The sequence below is a fragment of the Rousettus aegyptiacus genome, unplaced genomic scaffold (genome assembly GCF_014176215.1).
Source record: "Rousettus aegyptiacus isolate mRouAeg1 unplaced genomic scaffold, mRouAeg1.p scaffold_m13_p_10, whole genome shotgun sequence".
In the NCBI taxonomy this organism is placed as follows: Eukaryota; Metazoa; Chordata; class Mammalia; order Chiroptera; family Pteropodidae; genus Rousettus; species Rousettus aegyptiacus.
Genome location: NW_023416285.1, coordinates 84,401,306 through 84,419,657, shown reverse-complemented (window position 1 = coordinate 84,419,657; position 18,352 = coordinate 84,401,306). Strand labels below are relative to the sequence as shown.

Sequence of the window (18,352 nt, the reverse complement as noted above, 5' to 3'; positions counted from 1 at the left end):
GAAGAGAATCAAATATTAACCATATGGACAAAGCCTTAATTAGAAGTCAGAACTTTTGCTTTGGGTTTCAGGAAAGCTGTTCTGTTTGTACCTTTAGATGAGACCCTAGCGATCAGTTTTTGAGTGGCCCACAGCCTACTTCAGATGGCAATTTTTTGAGTGTGAGAAAGTCAACTTATGTCCCCAAGTGACAAATGTTTACCATCCAGCCCACAGAAAAGCTTTTAGGTTTCAGTGAAGACGACTTAGAAGTGAGAAATGGAACACAGTCTGAAAACCAACTAGGTGTGATCGTGCCTGCAGTTTGTAACTTGGCGCCATCACAGATTCCAGAAGTTAAAAGGCATGGAATTCCTTCAGCCTCACCTTTTGGCTCTGGGGGTTGGAATTCTCGCTCCTCCCTGGATGAATGTAGCTGCCTTGGCATTAAAGGAAAGAAAGCTTTGTTGAGCCCTGTCTGGAAAGCAGCTGCATAACCCCACGGCTCGTGGCAAAGAACAGAAATAGAGAACAGAGCAGGGATGAATCGTAGACTGCAATACACCCAGCTGCACGGTGGGTTTCGGGGAGCTCCGTCCTCCCGTATGTTTGCAACGTGCCCGCGCGCGGCTGTGGAGGAATTTGATGGCAACTGTTCGCATGCGTCAGTTACGCAGTCCTGCGACTGACGTCACCCACCTCCCCTCCCCGGCCTCCAGCCGCAGCCGGGGACAGACCCCCAGCTGCCACCCATTCCCGACACACGCGGCCATCGTGGTAAACAGTCAGAGAAGCAGAGACGCAACCGCAGCAAGGCCAGAAATTTGCAGTGGCCTCTGAAACCTTTCCTTAAATAGTCAATTTAATATCTTACCCGCGAACGAGGAGAAAATGTAAGACTCTGGGTCTAAAACAGTCTGTTCTCCTGAGCGGTGTCTCGATGGGAACGATGTTGCTCAGGAAGCGTGTTTGACCAAAGTCTTAACTCCGAGGCTGTGGGCACCAGTGGACTAGATAGATGCCTGGTGGGGAAAACGTGTCTAGTTTTTCATTTAGCATCTAGCTGAGCATTTTTGAGGCCAGTCTATCTAATGAGACTTGTGGTTCGCTGCTGGAATCAAGCATACCCGTGTCCTGATTTTTTCTGTCACCTGACCTTTGTTACATTTGGTAGTGGCTTTGATAATTCAGTTCCCAAGAACTTGAGCTCACCACATGGAATACGCCCTTTTGCAAAAAAAAAAAAAGCAATATCTATTCACAGGTTTGTAATTCACAAATGTGCAACTTAAAAATGAGCCATTCTGTTTGTTGGCTCTCAGAGTACCACCACTGACTTCCTGTTCACCAAACCTAGTCGTTTTTTCACAGTTTTCGGGCTTTTTTATCTTCTTATATGTTTTGAGGTTACTTCTCTAGAGTCTCTGCTCCCATCTTTCAGTTCTCTCCCTCTCGTATTTAATTTTTACCCATATGTAGGCAGCTTCCAGATTTCCTCTTAGACACTCCCCAGAATTGTCCCTGCATCTTAAATTACTTCCCAATGCCCGGGTCAGCTGCTGCCCCCCGAGACCTCTCCTATTTGAGCTCAGAGTTCGACATCCATGAGTAGTCGGTCTGATTAGCAACCTTGGTTTCCATTCCTCTACCATTTCTAAACTCTTTGCCTACATTCAGACACAACTCAGCCTCTTTTATTCACTTACTCTTCTTCCTCTTGCCTTCTAAATTGTCTCCCGTGTGTTCAAGCAGACATCACCAATTTATGTGTGTTTTTTTTTTAATTTGCTTTTTTAAAAAAAAATACGCATCTTTCCACTTGTGATTTTTTTTTTTCTGGCACATATGAACTGTTTAATTATGATTAAATACCATTTTCAGTACTGTCTGTTGCTTCCTTCTGTGCCCCGCACTGAGCTCCAGGAAGGGATCTCAAGTAGCTAATAGGTCAAATGTGACCTCCCCCCAATGCCAGCATAGGAGCCCCTTTCTGAAAAGGCTTTATGGGGGGGGGGCAGGGGGCCAGTCCTTCACCGCCACAAGGACGTTGCTCAGCTCCTCCCGCTTCCTCTTGGTGCGGATGTGTGTCTCCACCCTTTTCTTGATGAATTTCAGGGCCCCGCTTGTCCTTGGAGGCCTTGAGCAGCTCCATGGTGCACCGCTCGTAGGGGGCAAAGCCTCACACCTCCCGGATCCTGTCCCGCACGAACTTCTTGTGCTCAGTGAGGCTCCCGCGGCGGCAGCTATACCTGGGCTTGCTTGCGTTCTTGGCCACGTTGTGACCCTTGTTGCGGCCCACGCCACTGGGTAGCGCAGAGCCATGGCTGCCCCGGTGGAAGCCTACTTGTGATTTTTTTCTTTTATCATTATACCAATGGGGATGACCCTCAGCACTGTATCCCCAGCTCCACTGTTTCTCAAGTTCAAGACCCTAATGTTCAACTTCCAAGCAGCTGTCCCAATATTTTTCTCTCTTTGTGAGTGGTGGAGCAATTGTGATGGCGTGTGTATGTGTGTGCATGCGTGTGTATGTGTGTGTGTGCATGCGTGTGTATGTGTGTGTGTGCATTGAAGGGTAGGGAGAAGAGATTTAAAAGTTGGGCGGTCGATGATTCTTCAGTTGCCTAACTCCTGTTTCCCAGCACATGCCGCCAGTCCCCAGAGCCCTTCCACTGTGCAAGTCCTCCTACAGGTGACCCTTCAGCCATTGCCTACACAACCACCACTATAATAGCTAACTTTTTAAGGCATTTACTGACCACTTTTCTGGGTAATTTCATTTACTCTCCAAGACAAGACTTTGAGGCAAGTGTTGGTATAAGCTTTCGTATTTATAGCTCAGGAAACAGTTGGTTACATATGTTAAGAAATTTGCCCAAAGCCACACAGCTAGAGTGTGGCAGAGCTGAAATTTGAACCCAGGCAGCTGAGCTCCAGATCCCAGGCTCTTAACAACACTATGCTACTGCTGTAGTTACAGCATTCATGATTTTTCTCTTGGTCACTTATGCAACAGCCTTTAACCAGTCTCCCCAACTCTTCCCATTCCAGTCTAATTGCTTCCCAAGTCATCTCCCTAATCCCAACTTCCCATTGTGCAAAGAATAGCCCAGGCCCGATGGTTGGTATCATCTCTGCCCCGACACTCCAAGTACCTGGTATGCCCGCTTCTGCCCCACATATCTGCTTTTAAAAATTCCACCCATCTAACATGCTACGGGACAGTTGCCCAATTCCATCGATAAATTGTGGGCATGATAAAAAGGATGGGAGGGGACACTATTAGGTTTCTAGGTCTCTTCTATGCTATAACAGCCAAATACCATTTGTGCACTATGCTTGAATACTGATTAGAACAAACCAACTGTAAAAGACATCTTTGAAAATGTTCGGGAAATTTGAACATGTGTTAGGAATCAGATGATATTAAGGGATAACTGGTAATTCTGTTGGGTATAATGATGGCTTGGCGGTTGTGTTTACAAAAATGAGACATACTAAAGTATTTACGGGCTAAATGGCACGATTAATGGGATTTGCCTTAAAATACTTCAGCAAAGCAAACCAAAAACGTAGAAATAGATGAAACAAAATTGATAATACGTTAAGAAATGCCAAAGCTGGATGATGGAAGTTTGTTATATTATTTTCTCAACTTTTTTTTATGGTTGAAATTTTCTGTAATAAAATGTAAAAAAGAAACACTTCCTTTGAGAGACCAAATAAAAGACTATCTGCTCCATGAAACTTCCTCTAATGCTCTGTCGGAATTAATCTGTCCCTTTTGGGGGGCGTTCTGCACATTCTCTTGGTGTTATAATCATTTCATTGGCATGTTCATCTCATCCGTGAGACTATAAGTTCTCCAACGGCACAAACAGTCTCATGTTTGTCTTTGTATCCCTCCGAAAGCCAGTGTCTTGCCCCCTGTGAGTGTAAACACTTGTTAAACACATGCGCTGAGTATTATAATGATAGTGCTACAAATGCCTGTATTATTCATTTTCCGTCATTAATGAGAACCCACTGTAAAAATATCTCTCTGTGCTCATCACCAGAAATAGCTGTGCTTCTCCTGGTTTATTTTTGTCCTATGGACACTCTGAATCTTGTAAGTGATCATTTTCCCTCTTCGTGTCGCTACTCTGAAGCTTAGAATTAAATCTGTGGCCCGCCCACAGCAAGCGTACAGGCGTTTTGCGGCATGTATTTTGTGTGTTGGCTTTGTTCCTGGCCTCCCTTTTTGCTTTTCTACTTCTATCTTTTGGTCATACATTTTACTTTGGCTTTTTTTTTTTTTTTGGCAAAATTGTAATTATTCATGTGAACGCTATTAATTTCTTTCTGGAATCAGAATAGTCATTGTATACCATTGAGTTTTTTGGATGTAGGCTAATAAACCTGTATGTGTCTACACAGTAGTAGTCTACGATGTGTTAAGTCCTTTAGGCATTATCTAAATTAGTCAACAAGTGTGAAATAGGTACGCTGACTCCATTTCACAGATCACACAACTGAGGCCAGTGAAGTCGAGTCCTTCCCAAGCCCGCAGCTGGTGAATGTTGGGCATCAGATTTAAACCCAGTTCCTTCTAACCCTTGGATTAACCCCGTATCCTCCCTTTCTTGATGGTTCCATTTAAGCATCACAGGTTTTGAAAAGATGCTCCTAGCGAGATTTTAGAGCACACGGAATAGCCTTTTAAAATATTTGTTTTACTTAATTCTATGATGTGTCTACTTCCTGGCATCTTTTATATTTGACTTCTTGCATTCTCTTCTCTTCTGACTAGGTTAAAAAAATATCCCAGGAAAGGAAAGGAAAGGAAAAGAAGTATGTGCTCATTTAGTATGTATGAATGGAGTGGCCATGCCATAGAGCTCTCTTTCCACAGAGAAGTGTTCTGGTGGAGAAGGATTAGGGAATTTGGTGGGGAAGGGATGGTGAATGAAATAACCTTATAGGAATGGAAGAGAAGAGAATCCCATAGAAATGGAAGTTTTCAAAAACACGCCTAGTTAGTTTTCTTTCATTCGTTCAAAGTCCTTCTTGACCCAGCCGCCCCACTGTCCCCCTCACCCACGTAGTGACGGTGCTGTTAGAACACTCACGATCTGCTTACTCCGTGCCAGGTACCGTGCCGAACCTTTGGGAAAATGAACATTTTGCTCCTTTAAGTTTCAAAACAACCCAACGTGAGAGGAATTCTTATTATCTCCCTGTTTCCGACGTGGAAGCTGAGAATCAGGGAGGTGAGGGAACTTGCTCAGAGCCACACAGCTTGTCAGAAGTGGAGCTGGATTCCGAGCCAGACAGAACCAGAATCTTGTAACTGGCCTTCTGCCTCCGGCGGTTGCTGCTCTCCTTCCCCACAGTACTGCCCCGTCGGTGGCCACACGCCGCCCCTTTCGCAGACCTAACTCAGAAGCTGCTATTTTCATCTCATCTCCCCGATTCCTCTCCTCTCTAAGCCGCCCACACCACTGTGCCTTCTCTGGCTTCCACAGAACCTCACCTGTCCACTTGCCTCCCCCAGCGCACTCACCTGGTCCTGCCTGCATCACAGTTATTGATGCACACACATCTCGAGTTCTTTTTCAAAGTCGAAGCTTCTTAGGAGCAAAGCCCCTGTGTTTCCCTTGCACGGTGTCCCGCTCAGAGAAAATTCTCATTAAATATCTGGATGAAAAAGGAGCTCACTTCAGCACTTTTTCTATCACACATTTTCAGTTAATGCCTTCTCTACTAAGATCAGTAAAGTGATTTATAAATGGAAACGTCTGAGGTTCTAGTTTATCCCAGGACTAGTTCCTGACTGAAATGAGGAATTAGAGTGCCGATCTGTCTAACAAAATTCCCTATCAATATGCTTTTATAGCAGTGAATAGCCCTAAAGTTTAAGATGAGAATAACAGATTTGTCAGATTAAAATAAATGATTGTGAGAGGTGCACACATATCTGCACTTTATTTTCGGGAGTTAAATTCACCTATGGTAGAAAGTAAGCTAATCCTCCAGTAGCAAATTAATAAGATGGGGCTTGTTTTACTGTATTTATGACTCAGTAGGATGAATCTTGCATTTCGGTTAAATTGGTGGTTAGTATTACAAATATTCGCAAACTCATAAAGTAGGAGCGATGATTTTAGAGCAGTTAATCTAATCCCTCTATTGTGAGGTTTCATTGATTCACTGACCCAACTATTAAGCATCAAATCACTTCTCTGGTCCAGAGTCTCATGCAAGCTTCTGAAGATACCCTGTTGACCCGTGAACAACATGGGTTTGAACTGTGTGGGTCCACTTATATGTGGATTTTTGAAATATATACATACGGTACTATAAACGTATTTTCTCCTCTTAACTTTCTTAACATTTTCTTTTCTCTAGCTTACTTTATTGTAAGAGTACAATACATAATATATATAACATACAAAAAAATGTGTTAATTGACTATGTTATCAGTAAGGCTACCAGTCAACAGTAGGCTATTAGTAGTTAAGTTTTGGGGGAGTCAAAAGTTTAACACGGGTTTTTGACTGTGTGTGGGGGGGGGTCAGAGCCCCCAACTCCACCATGTTCAGGAATCAACTGTAATAGTGACCGAGTATGGTACCTGCCCTCACAGGTCTTACAGTCTAGTGGAAGATCAGAAAGTCAATAATTAATAGTGATACAGACAGCTGTAATTTTCACATCGGTTCCAGGCTCTGTGAAATCCTTGCCTTCATTCTGTTATCTGCTTGAGTGAACACTGGAACTCACTTATGCGCGATGCACGTCATTATGTTCCTTTCGTGTCGTGTCTTTCTGACAGGCAAAAAGACATTTCTGTTGGAAATGGTAAAGAATTACTCTTACTGAAATGATTTAGCTAGGCAAATGCATTTCGATACAGTGGCAACCCAGAACAAGGTAGGCATTTTCTTCCTCCCTCGCTGCTTCCAGTTATACTTGATTTTTAAGAAGCAAGGAAGGGTAATACATGCATATCTGATATGCAGCTTCCAAGTGATACAAATCTCATCTTTCCTGCTGTGTGGCTGCTAGCTTTTCCTTGCACTTTTTTTTTTCCTTTTTGTCATTGAGAGGTTATGACAACATGAGCCATATTGTATTTATAAACATCACGTGTTTCCTTGATATGGCTTGCAGTTTCTGCCAGACGGAACACATGGAAGAAACATTTCTCGTTAGCTCAGCATTGGTTTTAGTTATGTCGATTTCCGGGACAGGAAAAATGCCTTCCTACTCAGATTTAACTTTCATAGGGTAGAAACAAAACCTCTGAATGTCCGTGAAATAGTTTTAACAAGGGTGGATACTGCTCCTTTAAACCACATATTTTGACTAAAAGCTTCCTTCTGTAAAAAAAAAAAAAAAACCAAGCCTTGCATTCAGTCACCATAAAGACAGGCAGAGCTGGAAGCATTCGAGAGATGGATGGTTTCAAGGTCTCTGCAAGTCTAGAAAGTTTCTTCTAGAAGAGAAAGTTTCACGGAAAATGTAAGGTAAGAACTGTGCCTTTATAACAAAATATAATTTTCAGAATTCTTTTGTCATGTTGGGGCACATTTACATTGAATTGAGTCAGGTCTTCTGTATGCAAGTTTGGATTCAATGAGGAATTAAAAATCTGGGTTTTTATTTTAACTTCATGCACACTGCTTAGAAGCACACTTCTTTGTTATTGGTGTATGTTTTTAAAAATCCGTTTAAATTGCATTGGGCTGGCTCTAATCTATAAATCCTGTGATCTAGTTTCGGTTTAACCTTATAGCTTATAAAAGGATTTAAAGTGTCAACATTGTTTGTTAGTATGGATCTCATTGATTTATGTATTCTGGGACAGTTCTCAGTGTTTTCACAAAGGTATTGACTTGCATTAGTTTCTGAGGCAAATGTAGAGAATTTGAAGGTGTGGTACAAATGGGGGGATTCCTGTGTGTTCTTCCACATTCCAGGCAAAATGATTTGCTTTTTTCCCCATTGTGAAAACAGTTGAAATTTTAAAATAAAAACAGCTCTTTTATCTTGATTTGGACAGTTTTAAAAGAAATACCAATTTAAGCTTTATGAATAACACTAAAAACTTCTACGGTTTTACATAACATATAATTCTAGTCTATCAGGTTTAATGATTGCCTGGAAAAACGTCTGGCAGAAATTGTATTTACTTGAGTTAACTATTCTGTCTTATTCTCGCACTAGTTCAGTCACAATATTTTGCATTTTTTCTAAAAGAGATTAATAAGAGTAATGGTCTATTAAATCAGTCTGTTTCCTTTTAAAGGTTAACGTGTACATGGATCTGCTTATCCATAACTCTGTGGATATCTTTATCCCAGATGAGCAAATACGCTTAAGAAGTTATCCAGTGTGATCTAAGTAATATGCATTATTTCATTTTGTTGTCATAGTGACCCTATGGTGGAGGTTACTGTCATAACCATCTTAAATTTGGAGAACTGTGAGAGGGATTAAGTAAAAAGATCACAAACTAATAAGTAGCAAAGCCGGGATGCGAACCCAGCTGACAGTCCTTGTTTTAAAATCCTACACTGCACAGCCAAGCCCGAAGTCAGATACAGATAATTTATCTGGAAAGTAATAATTATAAATACATAATGTTTATTTGTCTTCCAGATAAATTATTTTGAACAGTTTTGGATTTTTTTCTTATTATTTTATATATCTGTAGCATCTAAAAGCTAGTATCAGACTAGTTTTTTATTTGGGGATCTGGTTACAACTTACTCAGAATGAAACGAAGACAGTAAACATTGGATATGGAAATAGCGAAGAGCTCTGTGGGTAAATGACCTGTTCCTCCTTGCTGCTTTCTTCTTTGCTTCATGTGTTGCATCACCAATGAAAATTGTGTTCATGGGATAGGGCAGGGAGCTTATGTGTGAGCTTGATTTGGAAGTGAGAAAGTCTCTTTGAATGGAGACTGCCTGCATGTGCCTGCCTGCTGCCCTTTCAGGCTTCTGAAAGGAGGCGGACAGGAAGAATGTTTAAAAAAGAAAAAAAAAAAAAAAACCTTGAAGGTAGAGGGTTTTGAAGCCGGGGTTGGTAGCTGAGCCACCTCAGAAGTAGGCACTGTTGCTCTCCTCGCCCACTCCCGAAGATCGAGACATCCACTCAGCAGCAGAAATGTCCTGGTGACTTGCAGTGTGAAGTAATGACTGCCAGCAGCATCCACAGGGGATGCAGCCGCCCGTCACGGCTTTGCACTTGGGCGGCTCCAGGATCAAGGCAAGTGCTTCCAGCCCCGAGAACTCTGTGTCCTGCCGGATTTTCAGGAGAGGTTCGTGCCACACCCTCTGCCCTCCGATATGCAAGCGGCATCCCTTTTCTTGGCTCTTCTAAATAGAGATGTTCGCAGAAATTGCCTATGACTGGGAGCATGTGTCCTGGCGTTTTCAGGTTGTATCCCCTGCACCTATAATGTCTTCTTCCAGGGTTTTTGCTTTTTTCTCCTCTGTGGGTCCCCAGTCAGGGCAGCCCAGATTCCAGGAGCTTGTTTCCTGTAATATCATCCCGGGCTCCCTCGGGTCCAAGATCCTACCCTGTACAGAGCTTCTCGGTGATCATTCTTTTCTTCACTCTTTTCCTAAAGAGGAAAAAAATGGTTTTAAGGTACATACCGCCGGGTAGTAAGCCACTTCCTCTCTGCTCTGCCTGTCTCCCAAGGCATCAGTGATCCCTTTGCTTCTCTGTGACTTGCAGGAGCGACACACTGTTCGCTCCTGAGGAACGCACTGGCCACTGTAGATCTGCGACCTGACTCGTGTCACTCCCTCGAGAGACAGCCCTGGCTTGTTTGGAATCATAGGGTTTTAGAGGTGGGGAAAGGTCTTACGTACCGTCTCTTATAACCCTTTCACTCATCAGTTCTGACTCAAGAAGCCTTGCATGGTTGGTGTGACTTGATTGAGACCACAGAATAAGGAGGTGACAAAAATAGGACTGGAGCCCAGGCCACCAAGCCCCTCACAGCCTTTTGTCCATCTCCAGTGATCCCCTGCTTCTGTTCTCACCCTCTGGGTCTCAGGGGGTTTGTTTTCTTTATTGATTTAGGCAAATACTATATATTTGACTTCTCTTAGCCATCCATCGTTGTAGCTGAGCGTAGCCAAGTCTCATGTACCGTCCAGATAGCAGTACAATGCTACTGTGTGGCCAGAGCTCATTAATTAGAAATGCATGGGCCGAAACCAAAAATAAATGGATTTCGAACTAACCAGATTTAGATTATCCAATATATTATTGAAGGCAAACAGGCCATCAAGTTAACTGAAAAACTGCAGCTGCTTCAAATTATGAGGTACTTTGAATAAAACAATTTCAGCTTAAAAGAGTTTTATAGTGTTAGTGTGTTATATTCAGAAGTCAGCCTCTTTGCTAAGGCAAAAAGCTCCTACAGTGGTAACTCCATCTGAAACTTTAATGTATTACTGCTCAAGCTACTTTAAAAGCTGTTTTTCGCTTGGAGCCAGTGATTTTAATAATTTTATAATGTTGTTTTAATGACTGTTGGAAAGATAAGTAGGGCAAAGAACTTGAGAGTGAATGAAAATATTGCTTTTTCACAACTAAATTAAAAAAAAGTGTTTAAAATGGATTTAAAGAAAAGCATTAAATGACTAATGGTGCATTTGGTGCAAGGTCATTGTTGACATGGTGACAATATCTTGTTATTGAGAGAAACATAAAAACCAAGGTTTTAAGACAAAGCCCAAGTTGGGTGTTCATGAGGGCGACAGAGTAAAATGTCATGAAAGATCATACAGTTGAAAAAATTCATCATTTTGATGCCAGAATCAAACCAAATTCTTGCCTAAGTGTTCTCGAGACCCTTGGCATCTTGTTATTTGGCACAGAAGAAGAGCTGTTCGCTCAGTCATTTTTGTGCAGATTTATTTAAGTCCTTTCCACATGAAAGGTGTGAATACCCAGCGTGTCATTCCAGCCAGAGGACGCCTTCTCATTGTTCAGGCAGCACTAACTCACTCCATATTTCTGAAATACAGAAAATATGCTGTACTCAGTTGGCTGATGGGCACATGTACTTGATTTCTTTCCTTTTATTTTTCTCTTTTCCTGTGAAATCAAAGGTCATGCTTTCCCTTGCTCTGGTTTAATTCTTTGAACCCGTTTCTTTTCGTTTGCCCTTGATACCATCGTAGGAAGAGCTGCCCGAGGGGGAGAAAAACTCTAAACAATAGTAAGAAATCGTCACAGCCTTAATGACAAGGTGATATAGAACTAGCAGGGACCTGACCTAGAGGCTTCAACTCTAGTGCGTGTTTTTTTCCAAAACGCGCCTCGGATGTGTTAGGTGTCCCAGCCAGGTTCTTGTGGCTTCATCTAGGATGAGCATCTAGTGTCATTTCTCGTACTCACTTCCAAGGAGGAAGGCGACCGCACAGCATATTCTATAGATGGTTGACCCACTGCCGTAAGGATCGAGGGAACATACGAGATACATAGCCATAAAACGGATACCATTTTTGCTTGCCTGTAAGAGCAAATCTAAAAATATGTATTTCCTAGCAGCTGTGTAACAGCAAAACAAAAAAAAATCCTGCTCCACTCCAGCGCAAATTACTCACTAGATATCTGCAGGGTTCAGATCTTAATGCTTCAGAAATTTGCTGCAGATTTTACTGTATATATTTAGACCAAGGAGCCTATTAGCTTGCAGTCTGGGAGAACCTCTGCATTCTCATGAAAATGAGAAATGTACCACTGTTGGCAACCTAAGGCTATAATTATGTTAATCTGACCATTTTAAGACTGAAATATGTTGTTTTAAAATGTGTCTGTATTTTTATTATTCGTAACAATGATCTGAAGAAATTTAGTGAAATGCTAATAAGTTTCTATTCAGTATCACTTTGTGACTAGAGCATAAAAATGAGTCAGATGTGGTATTTTGATATTTTTAATTTTGGCAGAGAGTTTTTATCCACAGAATTGTACTCATATACATAGTACATCTTAATATAAAAACTACCAAAACATACTTTTATATTCTAAAGTAGATAGAGTGAATATATTTGCAAGGCCATCTCGACATATATGTTTAATCAGAAAACGTTTCTGCATTTTCCTTAAATTATCACACTGCTTTCTTTACTTGTCCCCCCTGCCCAAAAAAAAGCCAAATGTTATTTCTTGAGCAATGCCACAAGATAAATGTATTTCTATCAAGAATTATCCTAAAGCACACAGAGCGCTGGTTTTAATACAAATGTAGACTAGGACTAGAATGGACAATAAAGTGGAAATTCTGAGAGCATTTAAAAACTTGCCTTTAGTTCAAATCATTATTGTCGCCTCCTCCTCACTAACCAAGACTTGTATTCTTGCCACAGGCACGTGAGGACAGGGGTTCTCTTTTCATTCCCGAAAAGAGGTTCTCCCAGGTGATAAGATGGAAAGGGAAGGCGATGTGGGCTATCGCTCATCTTATAATTTTTATAAATAATCGATCTTTGAACCTCCTTGTCAAGCCAGTATAAAGCGTATGGGAAGTCTATTACTTAGCCTGATCTGGGTTCAGAATTGCCAATTCATTTGGGAATGAGAATGAAGAAAAGCACCTTCTTGAAGTCCACGGAATACAATTAGATTTTTTTTTGCTCAAGGATGATGCTTCGGAATGTAATACAGCGTGGTGTTCTTATGCCGGCTGCATTCAGACCTCCGTCCTTCCATGAGCTCTTGTGTCTCAGAAAGAGAGAGTGTCTGTCATTCTCTTCATCCTCCTAAGAATATCGTAAAGCGGATATTGTCTATTCCATTCATTCGCTTTTGCAGTTTATTGAGTGAGCCCCCAAATGTTGGTTGGTGATTTTAAGAACAGCACATATTGATCATACTTTTCGTCACACAAAGGCATGAAGGGGTGCCTGAACCAGAGCTTCAGAAATGTGCAGTGCCAAGACCACGGTCATGGCTAGGAGACCACAGCCGAGAAGATCGTCAGGAGGAGAACCCTGGTCATTTCATTCACAACGCAGTGCTGGGTCCATCACACTCTACTGCTTTTCTTGAGCGTCATGGTGGGGAACGGTACTGGTAGAAGAGGGTGATTAAAACTTTTTAAAAATAGGAAACTAATTTACAGACTTCAGGGCATTGAAGAAGAACTTGGGAGTTGACGGTCATCAGAATCAAGCCATTGTTTTGCTGCCCTAATTATAAGAAACTCCCTTTGTCTGTGTTTTGACCCATAGCTTCCTGTCCTCTCAAGGGATATTTTACCCTGATGTTGCTTTTCAAAGAGGGGAAGGAAAGTAAGATAAAGGATAAAACAAAGAAGAAAAAAGACTGGACGTTGGGTTAGGCAGCGGGGGAAGTAGATGGGCTACTTTGGGGTCAGCCTGGAGCTTGTTTCTTTTTGAGGTGAGTTGGAAGCTCTTGCTGCTGGTCGCGAACTTGCAAAGGCACTCCACAGGTTGCAAAGCATTTTCTTCACGTGTCTGCCCCCTTGCCGGATGTGGGCACTTTGTCACAGGGAGCGTGACTTTACATGGCGTCACTGGGCCAGTAGCTATCAGTTTTGTTTCTCTTGAGCTCCTCAGTTTCAGGAATGCCCAATGGCCTGGCAGTTTATCGTTGAGGCACAGTGAAGCAGATCTTGTCTCTGAGGAAGAGGCTCCTGACAGTATGGGGACCTGTGGGGAAGCAGCGACTGGCTACGCTGCCTCGGCCGTCTGTGCAGGGCACGGCACGGCACGGCACGGCACGGCAGGGCAGGGCAGGGCAGGGCGGGGGCGGCGAGGCTTGCCAAGCCCAGCCACAGGGTATGCACGACTCCCAAACTGGTTGTCTTCGAGGCTGTTATTTATCCAAATAAGGAGAAGCAGTGGTTACGCCGAGCATCCCATGGCTCAGACTTCTGAGCCATGTCCACTGGCTGGCGGGCTGGCTGGCTGACTTGATATCTGAACTGAAAGCACAAAGGTATGCCTTTGAAATGGAGCAGTCTTGTGGGGCTCGTGGATATCCTGCAGTTACCGTTTGGAAGGCGTTCTCTCTCCACATTTTTGATAACAGTATTATGGTCTGGTCTACTTTCTCTTGTACCTCCTGCAACATTCAATACAAGTGACTTTGGTCAGGTATTTCTGGTCCTGATTTTAGATGGATATCATACCGATCATAGTAATCCTTAAACCGTCGCCTTCCCTTGAAGAGTGTTCAGAGAAGGCCAGGCCTCTCCTCTGCACTGACTTCTTAACACTAAAGGCAAGATTGTTCTGGCACTTCATAGATCTTGGCCCCGTTCTTTGACTTTTGGTAAGACACTCGACGTCCCTGCTGGGTTCCAGTTTCTTCATCTGTAAAATGGGGATTACAACATTTATCTGATGGAAATGAGCTGGGAATTAAATGAGGTAATTCTAGAAAGCATTTGGTAAATAAGAAGTCTCCAAAAATATTAGCTTCCTTTCCCTATTTCCGTCTTCTGGCAGATTTAGTTTAAAACGTTTACAGATCAAGAGATTCTAGGTAATTATGATTGCCACCCAAAGTTTAATAAGCTTTCTGAAATAGGATTTAACTAAGCTCACAGTTGAGTGGAGATTTTTTTTTTTCAATTACAGTTGACGTTTAATATTATATTAGTTTCAGGTGTACAGCATAGTGATTAGACATTTGTATAACTTATGAAACGATTCCCCCAGTAAGCGTGGTACCCACCTGGCACCATACATAGTTATTACAATGTTATTGATTATATTCCCCATGCTGTACTTCACATCCCTGTGACTATTTTGTAACTGCAAATTTGTACTTCTTAATCCCTTCACTTTTTTTACCCAGCCACCCAAGACCCCTCCCATCTGGTAACCATCAGTTTGTTCTCTATCTATGAGTCCGTTTCCTTTTGTTCATTCATTTATTTTGATTTTTAGATTCCACAAATAAGTGAAATCATAGGATATTTGTCTTTCTGTCTGAAATATGTCACTTTGAGTAATACCCTCTAGGTCCATCCATGTTGATGCAAACGGTAGGATTCTATTCTTTTTAATGGCCAAGTAATATTCCATTGTATATATTTACCACAACTCCTTTATCCAGTCATCTGTTGATGGACACTTAGGTTGCTTCCGTATCTTCGATATTGTAAATAATGCTGCAGTGAATATAGGGATGCACATATCTGTTCAAATTAGTATTTTGGATTTCTTCAGATAAATAACTCAGAAGTGGGATTGCTGGGTATTGCATATGGTAGTTCTATTTTTAAATTTTTGGTGAATCTCCATACCATTTCCCATCATGGCTGCACCGATTTGCAGTCCCACCAACAGTGCACGATGGTTCCCTTTTCTCCACATCCTTGTCAACACTTGTCGTGTGTTGATTTATTGATGATAGCCATAGTAGAATGGAGATTTTGATGCGAACTTACATTTCCCTCTAGTCTCTAGAGAAATGGTTCCCTAGGCCAGCAGATCAGTATCTCAGGGACTCAGTAGAAATACAGATTCTCGGGCCCCGCCCAGACCTGCTAAATCAGACATTCTGGAAGTGGAGCCCATTGATCTACGTTTTAGCAGGCGATTCTGACGTATGCTGAACTTGGAGAACCACTGCCCCACAGTAACTCTCTGGTTGGCTCAGAGGTCCACCATTCCCCAGGACACTTGGCACTCCTCCTCTTCTTGTCTCTGACTATACTTTATTTCCTGCCTGGAATACCTAAGAAAGAAAACTCTTTCTTATCTACTGCAATTCTGGTCCTAATTTATGGACTTACTAAAATTCTCACTTCTTCAGAAAAGTGTTCCTTAACTATCCCAGCCAGAAGAGTCTTACTCTATTAGTCTATTGCACTAGAGTATCAGTTTATTGCACTCATTAGATGCTTGCCAAAGTTATTCTTGCTTTGTCTTATTTTGAATATTCATTTTTCCTACTTGAATGTAAGCTCTTGAAAGGTAGGAATTATATCTTACACATCCTTCTTTCCTTATCCACCTTTACCCAGGGCTTTACATACAGAGTGGCTACTCGATAAATATTTCATGGACCCACAGAAATGTTATAGTTGGAATGGGCCTTAGAGACTATCTAGATCAGACTTCTTATTGATAGTTAAAAACCTGGACCGACTGCAGGTTCCATGATTCCCTGGTTAGCGTTCTTCCCACGTCACCGTGCTGCATTGACTGCAAAGAAACATCCTGCACGAGGGCATTCCAGGCCACCGGTCAAGTCCAAACCATCAGGGACACTTGTGTTCTCCACCATAGACTCCAGCCAAGCCCAAGGAAAACAGATGGGTTTTCAAAGTTATAGTCATTTAATTTATAAACTTGGAATTTTTTAGATTCTTTCATAACTAATGAGAACTAAGAAAGTTAATGAGCCTGTATAATGATACAACAAATGACATCTATTCCCAGCCTTATATGAGAAAACTTTTCCCAGTTTACGAAATTCCTTTTAGTTCAGAAAGTTGTTGTTAAAAGGAAAGCGAGAGGCTCTCCTGAACCCAGGAAGAGGTGGCCCGAGGGCTGCTTTGATCTGGATTTCCTGCGTTGTTTTTCACGTTTATTTTGAGGGAAAATTGAACTTAGTGGATTTTTTTAAATTATTGTCCTCCAATGTCATCCTCTGGAGCTCTTCCCTCATACAAAACCCTTTTCTTCTCTTTTTTCTTTTCTTTTCTTGTCTTTTCTTTTATTTATTTATTCATTCATTCATTCATTTATTTATTTATTTTTAGCGCAGTAGTTAATGCTGTTCAGCTAAGGATCAAAATAATGACACAACTGAAAACCCTTGCGTCAGCATTCATTCATGAAATTCCCTTTACTATGGCTCTGCTGACGTAGCTCGCTGCATGTTTTGTGTGTGTTCTATCCCTTGATCGTGGAGCCTGCACATATCCTCCTCTGATGGATGTAAACACAGAGCAGAATGCAGGCAGTGGGGTGGTTCTAGGCAATGGCCACTGTTATAACCCAGGGCCACAGAGTCAGTTCCAGAAAAGTTGTGAGGCAAGAAAGAGGAGATGTTCAGGGAAGACAGGACACTGGCCTGAAGGGGTTAAACTGACCAGGAACACTTGGGGTTAAGAAGCTGAGATTTCTCAAAGCATGAGAAGGAGCTTGATGAGAGGAAGCAACAGAAGTTTTGAGATTTGAGTAGCTACATTTCAAGAACGCAGTGACAGACTAAGAATAAAAGAACGTTTGTTTTCCAACTTGGCATCTACTGTTCATCAATTTGTTTACCACCATTTTCTCCAACTGTCTGTGAAAAATATCATCCCTTTAAGTTGCCACTACAGAGCATAAAATTCTATGTAGCTCATCAATTCATTGTTTTAAGTTTAGATATGTTGAGGACATGTTATGTTATCAAACTGATACATAACTTACGTTGTTGTGATTATCCTAAAGCTATATAATGTCGTATCAGCTTTTTTCACTTAAAACATAATTGATTTGATCAGTTTCCCCATTGAAAGGTGAGAGGGATATAGGACACAGTGGCAGAGATGTAATGTCTCTGTCAGTAATTCAGCATCTCTAAGAGATGTGGTCCCAAGAACGTCACCCGGTAGCCAAATTGGGGTCATGATGGTAGGGAGTGTTAATCAGACAAGTCCAGATATTTTATCCCATAAGTAATGTGGTATCTGTGACTAATGAAACCGTCTCTGTATGTATATACATATATGTGTGTGTGTGCATATATACATACTTACATGTATATAACTAGTGATGTAATGCTGTCTATATAGTGATAATTAATGACACAAAAATATATGTAAGTATAATATATAAGCATAATATATACTAATAGGTATATTAGTTAAATAGAACATATAATTAATTACTTAACTAATATAACCAATTTTGAGGCGAGAAGATATGACCTACTAGTAAGTCAAGAGAGGACCTGGGTACTTAGATCCTGAGCTCACTGGTATGTCCCAGGTATTCTTTCCTTTGCTGTAAAAATCTCATCCTGTGAGTGCAGCAAACGAGGTATTTCTCAGAGTTCGCGGTATTGCACACAGAAGGTCAAACTCAAGCGAATGAACCACCAATGGTCTCGGGCGGGAAGGCTTTGGGAACACGATGCCTCCCAGAGCAGCTTTCAGTGTCCTGGAGGACACGAGACTTCACACTCGCAGCAAGAGAAGCGGTGACTCAGTGGTCGGGCCGAGGACGGGCATCGTTGCTGCTCCACTGCTTAGCAGCCGTGCGAAGCTGGTCAAGCGCTCAGCTCCTCTTACGTCCACTTCCTGCCCATTCAGACAGGGATGGTAACACCTGATTTGTGCGTTTCTGAGGCCCATAAAACTGAATCACAACTGACAACTGTGAACCGC

General features: G+C 41.9%; 1 protein-coding gene and 1 pseudogene across 19 annotated transcripts in view; one reads left to right on the top strand and one right to left on the bottom strand.

The window, feature by feature from the left end:
- Nucleotides 1-18,352, top strand: part of KIAA1217 (KIAA1217 ortholog) — a 636,400-nt gene that overhangs the window by 545,297 nt on the left and 72,751 nt on the right. The window contains exon 1 of one of the 19 annotated variants that reach the window (XM_036228135.1): nucleotides 6,497-7,490. The exons of 16 other annotated variants lie outside the window; for them this stretch is intronic. The gene's annotated coding sequence lies outside the window, so the exon portion shown is untranslated. Of the gene's footprint in view, nucleotides 1-6,496; nucleotides 7,491-18,352 lie in introns of those variants that run through there. 2 more of the 19 variants (XM_036228127.1, XM_036228136.1) reach the window with 2 other exon arrangements.
- On the bottom strand, nucleotides 1,981-2,301 carry LOC107500024 (annotated as a pseudogene).